The following is a 12804-nucleotide window of genomic DNA, read 5'->3' as shown; positions in this document are numbered from 1 at the left end:
AAAACCAAATTTTATTTTCTTAAACAAAAAAAAAAAAAAAAAAATCTTTTTTTCCCATTCAAAAAAACCAAAATTTTCTTTTGTTCCCAATTTTAAACCAAATTTCTTTTATATCCCACCAAAACCAAATTTTTCCCAAAAATCCAAACCCATCAAAAACCAAATTTTTTTAAAACCCATTAAAACCAAATAGTGGGCTTTGTGTCATTTCAAAATGGGCCAACCTCGTGCTCTCCATGAATACATGTATCCATCAATACAAATTCCATTATCATGTATTGTCTTACCTCAAACCAATAACCCTTTTAAAATAAATGCAAGCATGATACAAATACTTCCTATATTTCGAGGGTTCGATTCTGAGAACCCCTATACTCATGTGAGGGAGTTTGAACAAATTTGTCGGACTATGCAACCTGATCATTTGTCCGAAGACTCTCTGAAATTGCGTTTGTTTACATTTTCTTTAAAGGAAAGGGCCAAAACATGGTTTTACGGTTTGAGACCACAATCAATCACCACTTGGGAACAACTCACAGATCTATTTTTCAAAAAATTCTTTCCACACCATAGGACCATCGCTATTCGTCAAAGTATCAATTGTTTTGTCCAATTGGATGAGGAAACTGTTTTTCACTATTTTGAACGTTTTAATGATTTGTTGAGTGAATGTCCGCACCATGGAATTGAGAAGTGGAGACTTGTCGTCATCCTCTATGAGGGACTAGACTTTAACTCTCGAACCATGGTTGAGTCTATGTGTAATGGTGAATTTATTGATAAATCTGTGGATGATGCATGGAATTTTTTAGCCGAGATTGCAGAAAAAACCCATCAATGGGAATCCGTTAGGGAAACAGGAACAACACCACATGATATGAATCATCCCCATGAATTAGAGTTTTATTCTTGTAATAGCTCCGACCTTAGGATTGAAAATTATCCTAGATTGCAAAATGTCTACCATGATGATGATGATGATTATGATGTTATGTTAGAAGAACATGTCTATACTGAAAATGTTATGGAACCTTTGGGTTCAAATACATTAGGCTTCTCTGCCCCGACCTTAATGCATGATATTTCTTCTAGTATTCCATGTGATGTTTCCCCTGATGTGCCGATACACGAGAATAAATCTGTTGATGATGTTGATAATTCTGATTGTAATCTTGCCAATTTGATTGATGATTGTGAGCATGATGTGACATGTGTAGATGAGTTAGAAGATTTTGATTTGATCGATAATGATATGCCTATTCTTCTACCTAAGTCACAATCTGATGGCCTTCCACCCAACCTAGATTTGGTTTGTGCCAATATTGTAAAACCAATTTTTCTGAAAATTCCTAACCTAGGTTTGGAACTGTGTGCTTCCCAAGTCCTCTTGGACTATTTTGCTTCCAAATATAATACATTTGAGGAACCACAGTTGGAAATTGCATGTTTGCCCGTCCCTAGCACAGTTCATTTTGAGCTAGACCTTGTGCATGATGAACCCCCAAAACTGCGCGATTTTGTTTTCAAAATTATATCTTCTGTAAAATCCAGGTTTGGGGGTAGCTCATTTTGTTTCACAGTTTCACTTGCGTTTCTTTCCTGTTATTATTGTGTGAAGCTGTTGAAATGTCTACACTTTGTCTTTTGGGTTGATCCTCAACTCTTTAGATTGTTAGTGTATGGTGAATTTTTTGTATATAATCCAGTAGATAAAATATTTTAAAAACTTTTGTTCCTTTTGTATATATTTTGCTAATCCAATATGATCTCGGTTCAAATATGTTGGATTTTTGCCTTGAATAAACGGAGTTTTAATTCTGCTTTCGCCGAAATCGGGTATTCTCTCTCCTTTTACTCTACTCAGCATGTCCCTTTCCATATGTTGCATTTTAATTCTTTCCATATTTTGAAACATTGAGGACAATGTTTAGTTTAGGTTTGGGGGTATAGAGTAGATACCACGATAATATGCTATAATTGAAAACGAACTCCTTCTTTTGAAAAAATTGAAAAATTCCAAAAAAAAATTAAAAAATGAAAAATCATAAAAAAAATGGAGCTCATTTACCTTGAAATGTTGACTCTTGTGCAAATATGTAATTATTAGGAGTCTTAGTCTAGATATTTAGGCACCCTGATTCTAGCACAATTCACATAGTGATAAGAAATTTGCACGCGCACGATCTACCAATACATGTATGGCCTCGATCTTCAAGGTGTTTGATAGGAAGTTACGATTGCCAATCACTTTAGAATACTGAACGAAACTTGACTAGCTTGTTCTTTGGTTGGTTGGGATAGAAGGTGGAGGTTACATTAAGAAAGACAACCATCGAATTTAACTGGGTGCATCAAAAAGGGCTACCTCTTGCAAAGTGTCATGTAATCTTTTGTTTCCTTTTGTATATGTATCAAAAGTGTTTGCTTGTTCAAAAAAAAAAAAAAAAAAAACGATGTATATATTCAGAAAAAAAATATCAGAAAAAATACAAAAAAATCAAGTATTTATCAATTCCATCATCTCTTGTTCCAAAAATAAAAAGAGAGTAGTCAATGTAAATAAGAGTCATTTTGTTGTTTCATTGTAATAAGCAAGGAGGGTGTATGCCATTGATGTACAACGCGAGTAATTGTGAAATACCTCCAACTCATTCACAATTCTCGTAAAGTCCGGACAGCTAGCTAGATTTCGACCTCAGTTCTTAGCCTGAGAAACTATCTCTTGGTGATTAGTAGTCATAACTTCAGATCTTTCTTTACACATGTGTAGATACACTTTACACTCTTATCACATGTCTTTTTTTGTTATCAGTGCTAGGATTGTGCCTTGATAGCTAGATTGACATCTCCATTTTGCTGTGAGCTTCTACTGTCTTGCACATGTCACATTTGATGGAATATGAGCTTATATTTTGTCCTTAGGTTTTGTAGGCACACCTCTGGTAAACCTTCACGAGACTTCAACTCGTCCACTAGGGACACTTAGTGGTTTAAAAGGCTTAGTGCATACGCTAAATGCATTCGAGAGACCAGCGACAGTGGTATAGGTAGGATTTCCTTAGTTTTTTTTTACTTGAGGACAAGTAAAATTCAGGTTTGGGGGTATTTGATGAGTGCTAAATAGTGCATATTTATATATATTTTTGTTGGCATTTAACTCATCTTTTGTGCATTAATTCTACATTTTATCCCATATTCTGTATTTTCATTGTTTTCAAGAATAAATATTTTTCTTACTTAATTTTTCATTTTTAGGTAACAAATAAAATCTGGATGAAGTGAGGAGCAAAAAGAGCAGAAAAGTAGTGAAAAGCCGGGAGGAATTACGCAAGGAAGCCGCGAAGAATGTTGTGCACAAGACCAAGAGGGTAGAAATGGGCTCAAGAAGGAGGAATTGTTCTTAAAGAAGTTATGGGCCTGGCATACCCAAGGCCCAAAACCCTTTCTCAAACCCATTTCCACTACCCAAGCCCGTATCGGATTTCAGCCGTCAGATTGAAGCATCTCAGCATCCTACGGTCGCTCCATCGTCGCACATCAATCTCCGAAGCTCCTGCTTTACATCGCAGCGCCGATCTCCATCTTGGGCCGTCCATTTCGTTGTATTCCTCCATCCGACGGTCGCTACCCATAGCCTCCCACCTCATCGTTGGATCCACCTACCATCGTCACATCCTACGGATCATCTCGCCAAACATCGACTCAGATAATCCCGCCTCACACCCTAGCACCAAAGCCTATACTACCACCCAAACACCCCCTTCTTCCCAAAACTCGATCTCATCTTCCTCCACCCGACAGTTGCAGAGCTGCAACTGCAACACCATGTACGCCACCACCATCTCTTCCATCACCACCTCGAGCTTCACCATCATCCAGCTCCCTAGTATTTCCCTTTCTTGTTCTTAGCATCAACCCTAGGTGCTACAGATAAGAAAGAGAAAAGCTAGGGCATCAGTAGACTGAATTGGGAGCTGTGGAGCAGAGGAGGAGCAGAGGGAACATCAACAGGGCATGGGTCGAGCTTAATTCAGAAAATTGGTGAGAGAATTTGATTTTCCCCAAAATTTTAGGGTTTCGAATTAGGGTTTGTATTTTTTGTTGTAAACTATAAATAGGAACTGATGTGTAGAGAGAAAACTGTTCTTGGGCTAGCCAAGTTTCCCCCTAATTGGGTTAAGTTTGATGTTAATTTTTGCTGCACTGTTAATCATCTGCATATGTTTCTTCTTGTTATTGTACTGTGTATGATGTTGTAATATGCATTTGTTGCCATGTTGTGTAATTGTTTTGATGTATTGTTAGTTCAGTGCTCCTGTTCATGTGTAATTATGCCTGTTAATGTGCAAATGTCTTGTTAGTGCCACCCCTAGCTCAGTGTTATGCTGCTTATCATGTTCTAAATCACCCTGCTAGGGACTTGATGAAGCTTTATTGTTGTATTGTGCAGTATATTGACCACATTGCTCTAGAAAGCTAAACAAGTTTAGGTAAAACCTGAACTTAGCTCATCATCACCTCACTTTCACAATGTATGCCATGTATACTTTGTAGTTAGGATCATGAGCTGCTGATAAGCTGCAACTCAAGCTGAATTCATAATCTCTTGACTAGTTGTGCTGTAGAAAGACAATTAGTGCTTTGGAAATTATACCATAGTTGTGTTTAACTTCCTATAGGAGAATACACAGTAAACATTAGAGTGAATTCAACCCCTAGCTCCCTGTCATCCACATTTTCATCATCAACTGTTGGCTTTGTTCATGCTTTGTTTTGTTTTTGCCTTGATTGTTTCTTCCATGCCTTGCAACTCTGTTGCTTTTCTACATTTTCTTCTACTGCATTTCTGTTTCCCCTACTGTTGCACTTCTGCTGCTGCACTACAGTGCTGCTGCCTTCTTTCTGTGCACTGCTTCTGCAGCTGCAGGGTTGCTGCTTTTCTTCCCTTGCAACTGCTGCTACTTGTGCTGCTGTGGCTGCTGTTGCTTGTGCTGCTGCAGTTGCTGTTGCTGCTGCCACTACCAAGCTGCAACTCCACTCTGCCCTGCCACTTCTTCTCCTGCCAAGTCCAGCTCACTTCCAAAAGCCCAGAGCACAAATTGGGCTCATCAGAAGACCATAACCAAAGCCCAATTACTGTAAAAGGCCATTTCACTGTTCAGGTGAGATTGAGCCCAAAGCTTAAACAAAGAACCAAAGCCCATTTGCACTTTAAATATAACTGAGCCCAAGCTCAGTTCATTTTATGTTTAACAAACCAACTAAGCCCAATCCATTCAAAGGGTATTCAAACCCAGTAGTACATTAAGCCCAACACTTCCAAAGGGCTTCTAAGCCCAAAGCAAATCTAGGAACCCAATTTAGCTAAAACACTTCCGAAACACACCCGATCTCTGTGGATCGACCCGTACTTGCACGAGCTACAACTGACGACCGTGCACTTGCGGTATTACTGTAGGCCCGTTTCCATTGCATCATTTTTATACACTCTTCCGGACCTGCCACTACCAATGGCTCTTTTTAAAATCCAAAAATGATATCATCATTTCGTCCGGATTTTAACCTTATATCAAGAACATAAAATACACAAAGAACTGTTCATAAATTTCTCCTTTTCAAGATGGTGATTATGATTAAATTTCAAGCCTGACGTGGTTCACAAAGTCAGGTGGATGCCTGATTCGGAAAATCGAATCCTTCAAAGATTCAAATATAATCACCAATCATAAGTCGTAGAAAGGTGCAATCAGAGTCCTTCAAGGACTACCACGCTAAGGTGCATCAATATTTGGAGAATGCCTTTAGTTTTACAGAACCAATCCTGGGGTTCAGCAGGAAACCCTAAATCGCACTTAAAACGATAATAGTACTCTCTCTGCGCTTTATCTCAAACACCAACCTGTAATATTCAGGCCTCATGATTTTATAGTGTGAGTCGGATCCGATCTTTTGCGCTTTTTCGAGAGATCCCATCCTCTACCTTAATTTGAGGGGAACAGATCATATGCCTACCAATCACAATGTCGATGTTCCTCTGCAGAGGGGTACACAACCACTATTGTAAAATAATCGACAATTATATACAATCTAACACATTCTCTAGTGCATGCACATTCATGAAAATTACATAGACTGGTACCAGCGCCACTTCAGGGGAATTATGATATCCTCATTTTAATGAGGTATAAGCTTAGAGAATGTGGATCATATTCTGATAGTCTCCACGAGCACTATCTGTAGTCTCTGTTTAAGAGCATTATATATTGGAAAATGATTGGACTCTCTTTTAAGAGGCATATATGAGGCAGTTATTCAGGCCTCAAGCGTGTTTTAACACACGACTTTGTCACTGCAAGATGCATGATTTAACCTGCTGTGACAACTTCTTGTGTCTGCATTCTCAAGCAAGTGACGAACAATAATTTCCCGGAGCTACTGCAATTATTTATTTTAATCACGAGTAATCTCCAATACCTCAATTACGTCCAATATCTTGGTGTGAGAAAAATAAATGAGATGTTTCACGCCAATTCTAGTGGCAGCCAAACTTTCTTTGATCAGGATAAACACTTAATCAGATAACCTATTTAATTTGTCGACATTGTTCACTGCAACCTTTAGGTGGTTCTTGTCATCTCCATGACTTCAAGGGAAAACCCTTAAGGTTGTCGACATAATACGTGCCATCTTCAGATGGCAGTCTTTCTCCCCCTGGTTTAGGCGGGAAAAACCCTTTTAGGTTATTATAATTTTCACCATCCTTTTATGGTGACGTTTCTCCCCCTGATTAAAGTGGGAGAACCTTAAAGGTTATCAACCCTAATCTTGCCAAACTTCTGGTGGCGGGTTGTCATGCCAACTTCTAGTGGCATTTTAGTTTTCCTGATCATGGCGGAAACATTACTATCTCATTTCTGGAAACTTCTGGTTCCATAATTGCCTGATTTTCAAAGGCAATTCTGCTCATAATAGTTTTTGGGTTTTAATTTAACTACACAATAGGTATCCCAAAAACAGTTGCAGGCTCGACAAGAGATGAGATATTTCACGCCGTTCCTTATAACGGTTTACTTCCTCCCCCTAACAGCGGGAATACAGTCTCATCTTCAATAAGACATTACAACACATGGTTTTAAATGTCTTATGAATCAAAACCAACATATATAGCTAGGTGATGTTATGGAACAAACACGTAAGTTGTAAGGTTGCTTCCCAAGATATAATTGATGGTAAATAGTTGGTCGAGCAATTAACAAAGAACTCAACTAGACCGTGTCGAGTGCGCACATTGCTAACTATATGCTCGATATAACACCAACTGGAGGCAAAGCATCAAATCCTATCAATTTACCACCAAGATAAATAATTAACTGGAGAGTCTCTGCAACCACAAGATTTGCACAAACAGTTCGGCAAAATCTAACATTACGTGTTAATATAACAAGAGACCATCTAATAGATGTGTCTATCAATAAATTAAAGTATTGAAATAATTGTCCATATTGCAGGGTAAATAAGTCCTGTAATTCCCACCTTGAATCCTTTCTAGGAGTTAATGTTGGTGATTCAGCAACGGGTTACCATAATGTTAATGTTAATGCATTTTATCAACTAATTGTCTCAGGGACCAATAACACAATTTTACATCCTTATCTAATAGAAGCTTCAGGTTCTGTAAAGGATGTCCATGAGCATTTTGAATCGTCTACTCGTCTTGGTAGAACTATGGTGTCCATACTGATCATGCATGAGTATGAATAATTCAGGATCATTAAACTTTTGGCTAATGACAACATGGAACTCGACTATTCGAATTCTCCTATGACACACCCCATAAAAGAGAGCCTTATGTTTCTTTACGATGTGCTTCTGGCACAAAAACAAATGAAGTAACAAAATACTCCATAAAAATGCTCGTTTATCATTTCAAGGTGGTAACGCCAAATATTCTCAAAAACTCAACAGATTCTTCAGGAATCCGGAATATTATAAGGCGTTAATAAAGATGACTGTTGTACCACCAAAATGATACACGCTCTTCCGGAGCCGTCTATCATATTATTAGAAGAAATGGCATTTCACATTTCCCAAAAATCAAACCTCTTCAAGGTTGTAAAATTATTAGTGGTTCGAAAAATCGTGTTTATTGTTTTGGTTTCTGAGACAGATATCTTTATCGTCTATTTAGAATGGATAGATTACTTCAGGAATACATTTCCGTCATCACAGATAGACGAGAGACATACATTAATAAGTCACTAAAAAAATCATTACGTAACCATGGGCTACTTCGGGAACCCAAAAATTCGTGGTTGATTCCTGGAATCCAACTATTTCGATAAACCACTTCTGGAGTCTATTTTATGGATTATTACAGGAATGCACAAAATGTATGTTGGACTGCTTCTGGAGTCGACAACATCTCATGGATTGCTTCTGGAATCCATTATTTACAAAAATAAGCAAAGAAAATAGACAAAACTTAAAACAAAGGATAAACATCCAAACAAATATGGTACTAATACAATATTAACAAATCTCCAACTTCGTCACTTACAGGGTCAACTAAAAATTAATTTAATACAAGTGTGCAAAAATGGATACGCTCTGGAAAGATTGCCTCGATATCGCAGGTCACTTCAGGGACCGCTAATAAAAGCCGACTAGCACTTTATAACGGGTCACTTCTGGAACCGACCGGCTAGCGGAGCGTACTTGCTGCATCCATACTATGCTACACGAAATTCCAGCTTGTTGTGGAATTATTTCAAAATCTCTGGAAATTATTAAAGCAAGAAAATTAAATCAACGCCATTCTTCATGGATTTGATAATTTTCTCCTCACCGGTATTAAACCGTTAGTATCATAATAAAATTGTAAAAGAGTAAGAAATTAAAACTTAAAGTATACGCGAGTTAATGGAGATATTTACTCCCAATGTACTCACCTTTGTCATACGTTTCCATAAACTTACCAAACACTACCTCCACTGTGATAGGTAGAAGCCTTCATTTAGATACCATTTTCAACTAGCCGCACGTTCTGAGAGTAGCATTTCCATCTTAATAATATCCTGGGTCAAACAAAAAATCCAGTTGGGTAAGTAGAAGGCCATACACAATCATGATTAAACTTATAAGTTATGAAGGAAATCTTAGCCCTTCGTATTTATGTCGCCAACTTCACAGGTCCAGTGAAGTATATGATTGTGTCTCGACACAAACGGCCTGCAACAGCATATGGTTGTTTCGTAGTCGGTCTCCACCAACACCCCCCAAACAAAGAACATAAAATCGGTAATTGTTCACGAGCGATTATCGTGCTGATAACGTTTTATGTAATAATAAGATCTTGCTTAATTGACTAAGGCTAATTAACTAATTTGGGTTAAAGTACTGTATGTATAGTACTTCATGTCGTACAACTAAAGAGAAATGGGGAGGGTGTTCTGTTACATTCTCTTAATTGAATTTTACAAAATGTATGATGACTATTTATAGTCATTCATTGAGAATAGTTTGATGACACGTCATAATTTTATGTGTCATTATTACAAATGATCCTTAATGGTTAAGGTCAGTTAATGTTTATCTTCTTGTCAGTGGATCAGCCACCAATATCTTTACACAACACCACTCCAAATGCAACAAAGGTAACAATCGGACCAGGGACAGATGACGGGTTTTACGTTTTGTTCTGCAGTCAAGGTTGTTGTGTAGGCGTAAAGTATATATACTAAAAGGTAGGGATGTTCATGGTCGGTTTTGGCTCGGTTTCCAGCCAAACCAAAACTGAAACCAATACTATCGGTTTCTAAAAAACTAAACCGAACCAATCCATTAACCATCGGTTCGGTTTCTAAACGATTTTAGCCGGTTTCGGTTTGTTCCATTGGGTTAATGAAAAACCGATTATAACGTCAGCTCTCTGAAACTGACAGCTAAAAATTTAAGAAAAGAAAATCACAGTTCAACTTTTTTTAAACCTACCTACAAACATTCATATTTCATACACATTCAAAACTCATAAACATTCCAAATGTTCAATGAATGTTATAAACATACAAGTCCCACAATTAAAAGCTCAAACATAAACATTACACAAGATTGTTGTGACTTCGTGAATTCACAAAGGTTCCCAAGATTGCAGAACCTTCCAATCTGTTCCATCTATTCATTCCCTGTGATTCATACATTGTCATATCCATTTGTAATTCTTCTCAAAATTGAAAGTAAATTGCATATCATATCATATCAGCAAACAAGGTTCCCAAAACGACTTCATTTTTCACATCATAATCCATTGCCTGCAACCACAAAAAATCCATGTCATCAGTATAAAGAAAACAAAAATCTCATGAGATTAGATGTTTACTAAGATTTCATCCTCAACTCGAAGTTCGACAATTAAATTAAAACAAAAGAAATCAAGCCCACAACTAATATCATCAGTAAATTCCTAAATCCAAAGTAATTAGATCCAGATCAGAAAGACTATCTCACCGTACTTACATAATCAAGATCGAATCACACATATTTTAAATCCAAACTGACTGAATAATCAGTTTTTAATATAGATCTGAAGAACAAAAAAAGGGTAGAAAACTGAAAAGCCCCTTACCTTTTCACTGAAAAAAGCGTCTATGATGATGAGATAATTCTAAAGTTCTATTGATGGTGTTGCACTCTTCTTCTTGATGGTGTTTGTAAACCGGTGGAGATGGGCGCTGCAAAGAAGGGTCTGCGGTCATCTTCTCATCATGCTCTAATAAATCACCACATAAATAAGTAGCAAATCGAAAATCAACATATGAATCAACTACTGTATAATCTCAAGATACGAGCTTATAATCAACTAAGACAGGAAGAAGAAAGTGAAGCTGTTGGGTGGGGAGGTGACTATATCGAGAGAGAGAGAAACAGAAAAAAAAATGACTTATGATTAGGGTTTGGTGAGTTTATACTCTAAATCATGGCTATGATCTAATATATCAAAGATCGACGGTGGAAACTAACTAGAGAAGGATAATCGGTTTTCCAATGTTTTTTGGTTCGGTTTTTAGGCCAAACCAAACCAGTAATGTCGTTTTCATTTTTTTTTACCATGACCAATCCATTAGTAAATGGTTCGGCTCGGTTTTCCCCTAATCGGTTTGGTTTGGTTCGGTTTCTCGGTTAACCAGTTATCATGAACAACCTTATTAAAAGGAGAGGTTGAGTCGGGGTCGTAAGGCCCCGGTGATACCTAGTTAAATGCATATAAAACTAAAAACCTTAGTTAAAATATTCTCAATTTATTTCGGGATTCTCTTTTAGTTATTAAGGAATATCTTTGAACAATAATAGATAAGAATTACTGCACATGTTCAAAGTATGTCGACATCTTTACTTTGTAATTTTTTTTTCATGTTTACAATCTTGGAACTTATTTGCCACACTTCCAAACGAGTTTAAGATTGGTTCATCTGATTTCCAAGAACTATGTGATTGATAAAAAAAACATTCAATCACCATTAACAAATTTAACGGTTCTACCAAATACAAGTTCGGTTCTACCTCCAAGTGGCTACTAGGATCGGTCACAATAGTTTCCAAAACTTTGTTAACTAAGTACCAGGATCGGCTACCACTATTTATGGTACATACTTGTGATAGGTTGCACAAGTTATAGGATCGGTTACAACAATTACTAAAACTTGTTAACTTACTACAAGGATCGATTTACACATCTTGTGATTAGTCCCACCAAGTTCTAGGATCGGTTACCCAATGACTAGGAATGGTCACAGTACCAATTACAAATATCGATCATACCATCTCAGGTGATTACTTAAGATTGGTTTCACTAATAAAAGTCATACCGATACATAAGTCAGCCATTGTGAATAGTTTTACCAAGATACATAAACAAGTTATGAGCGGTTATACTAAACACACATATTGGTAATCCAAAGATTTGCAATGAATAACAATACCAATAAGCCTAAATATTTCCCTTTCGATTCACAAAACAAGTTTATTTATTGTACTTCCTTTAAACGAATGTAAAAACATTGTTTCCAAGGACAAAATGTTCACCAATACCCATACATAATCACAATAGTATTCATACGATTATGTCGATGTCTTATATACGAAGTTCAAAAGATAGGCGTTATACTTCGTATTATAATTCCTTAATACTACGTCTAACTAGAGTATAATCATTCACAGCTTCGCAGTTATGTTTTCAATATAGCACGACTTGAAAGATACGTTAGGAATGAAACTGTTCAAGTCAAAATATTATTAACCTCAAGAGGAAGGATGATGTCGTCGATGTAGTTTTTTACTTCTTCGCATTCTTAAAGTCTTCGAGTAATACTTGTATTCTCATATCCTAATAACTTTCTAGTTAACCTATACGAAGTTGACTCTAGTAAATAATCAAACGACTCTTTAAATGAGTTTTGATTCACTAAAGTATGACAACCAAACTTGAGATACCAAAGCTTGGTGGGTTCAACCGAGCTATGCTCTAACATGACTTAGCATGAATCTCCAATTTTTTGAGCGCAGTGGAGCGTCCCCTCTTTTTTGAACCAGACAAATGAGGCAAATAACCACCTTTATTAACAAACTTTTGGGGAGATTCATCATCAGGAAGAGGGTCCCATCTAGTAACTAAGGGTTGAATAAGACGACCCTTGGTACCCGAAGAAAGCTTACATAGCTTTTCACTATCATCGCTCAATTTTACACGACCTGATACATGAAGTTCCTTGAAATCTAAGCGGGACAAAGCCGGAGGAGGACGAGCATTCC

The sequence above is a fragment of the Papaver somniferum genome, chromosome 1, assembly GCF_003573695.1.
Source record: "Papaver somniferum cultivar HN1 chromosome 1, ASM357369v1, whole genome shotgun sequence".
NCBI classification, from domain to species: Eukaryota; Viridiplantae; Streptophyta; class Magnoliopsida; order Ranunculales; family Papaveraceae; genus Papaver; species Papaver somniferum.
Note: the sequence above shows the minus strand (reverse complement) of the source record.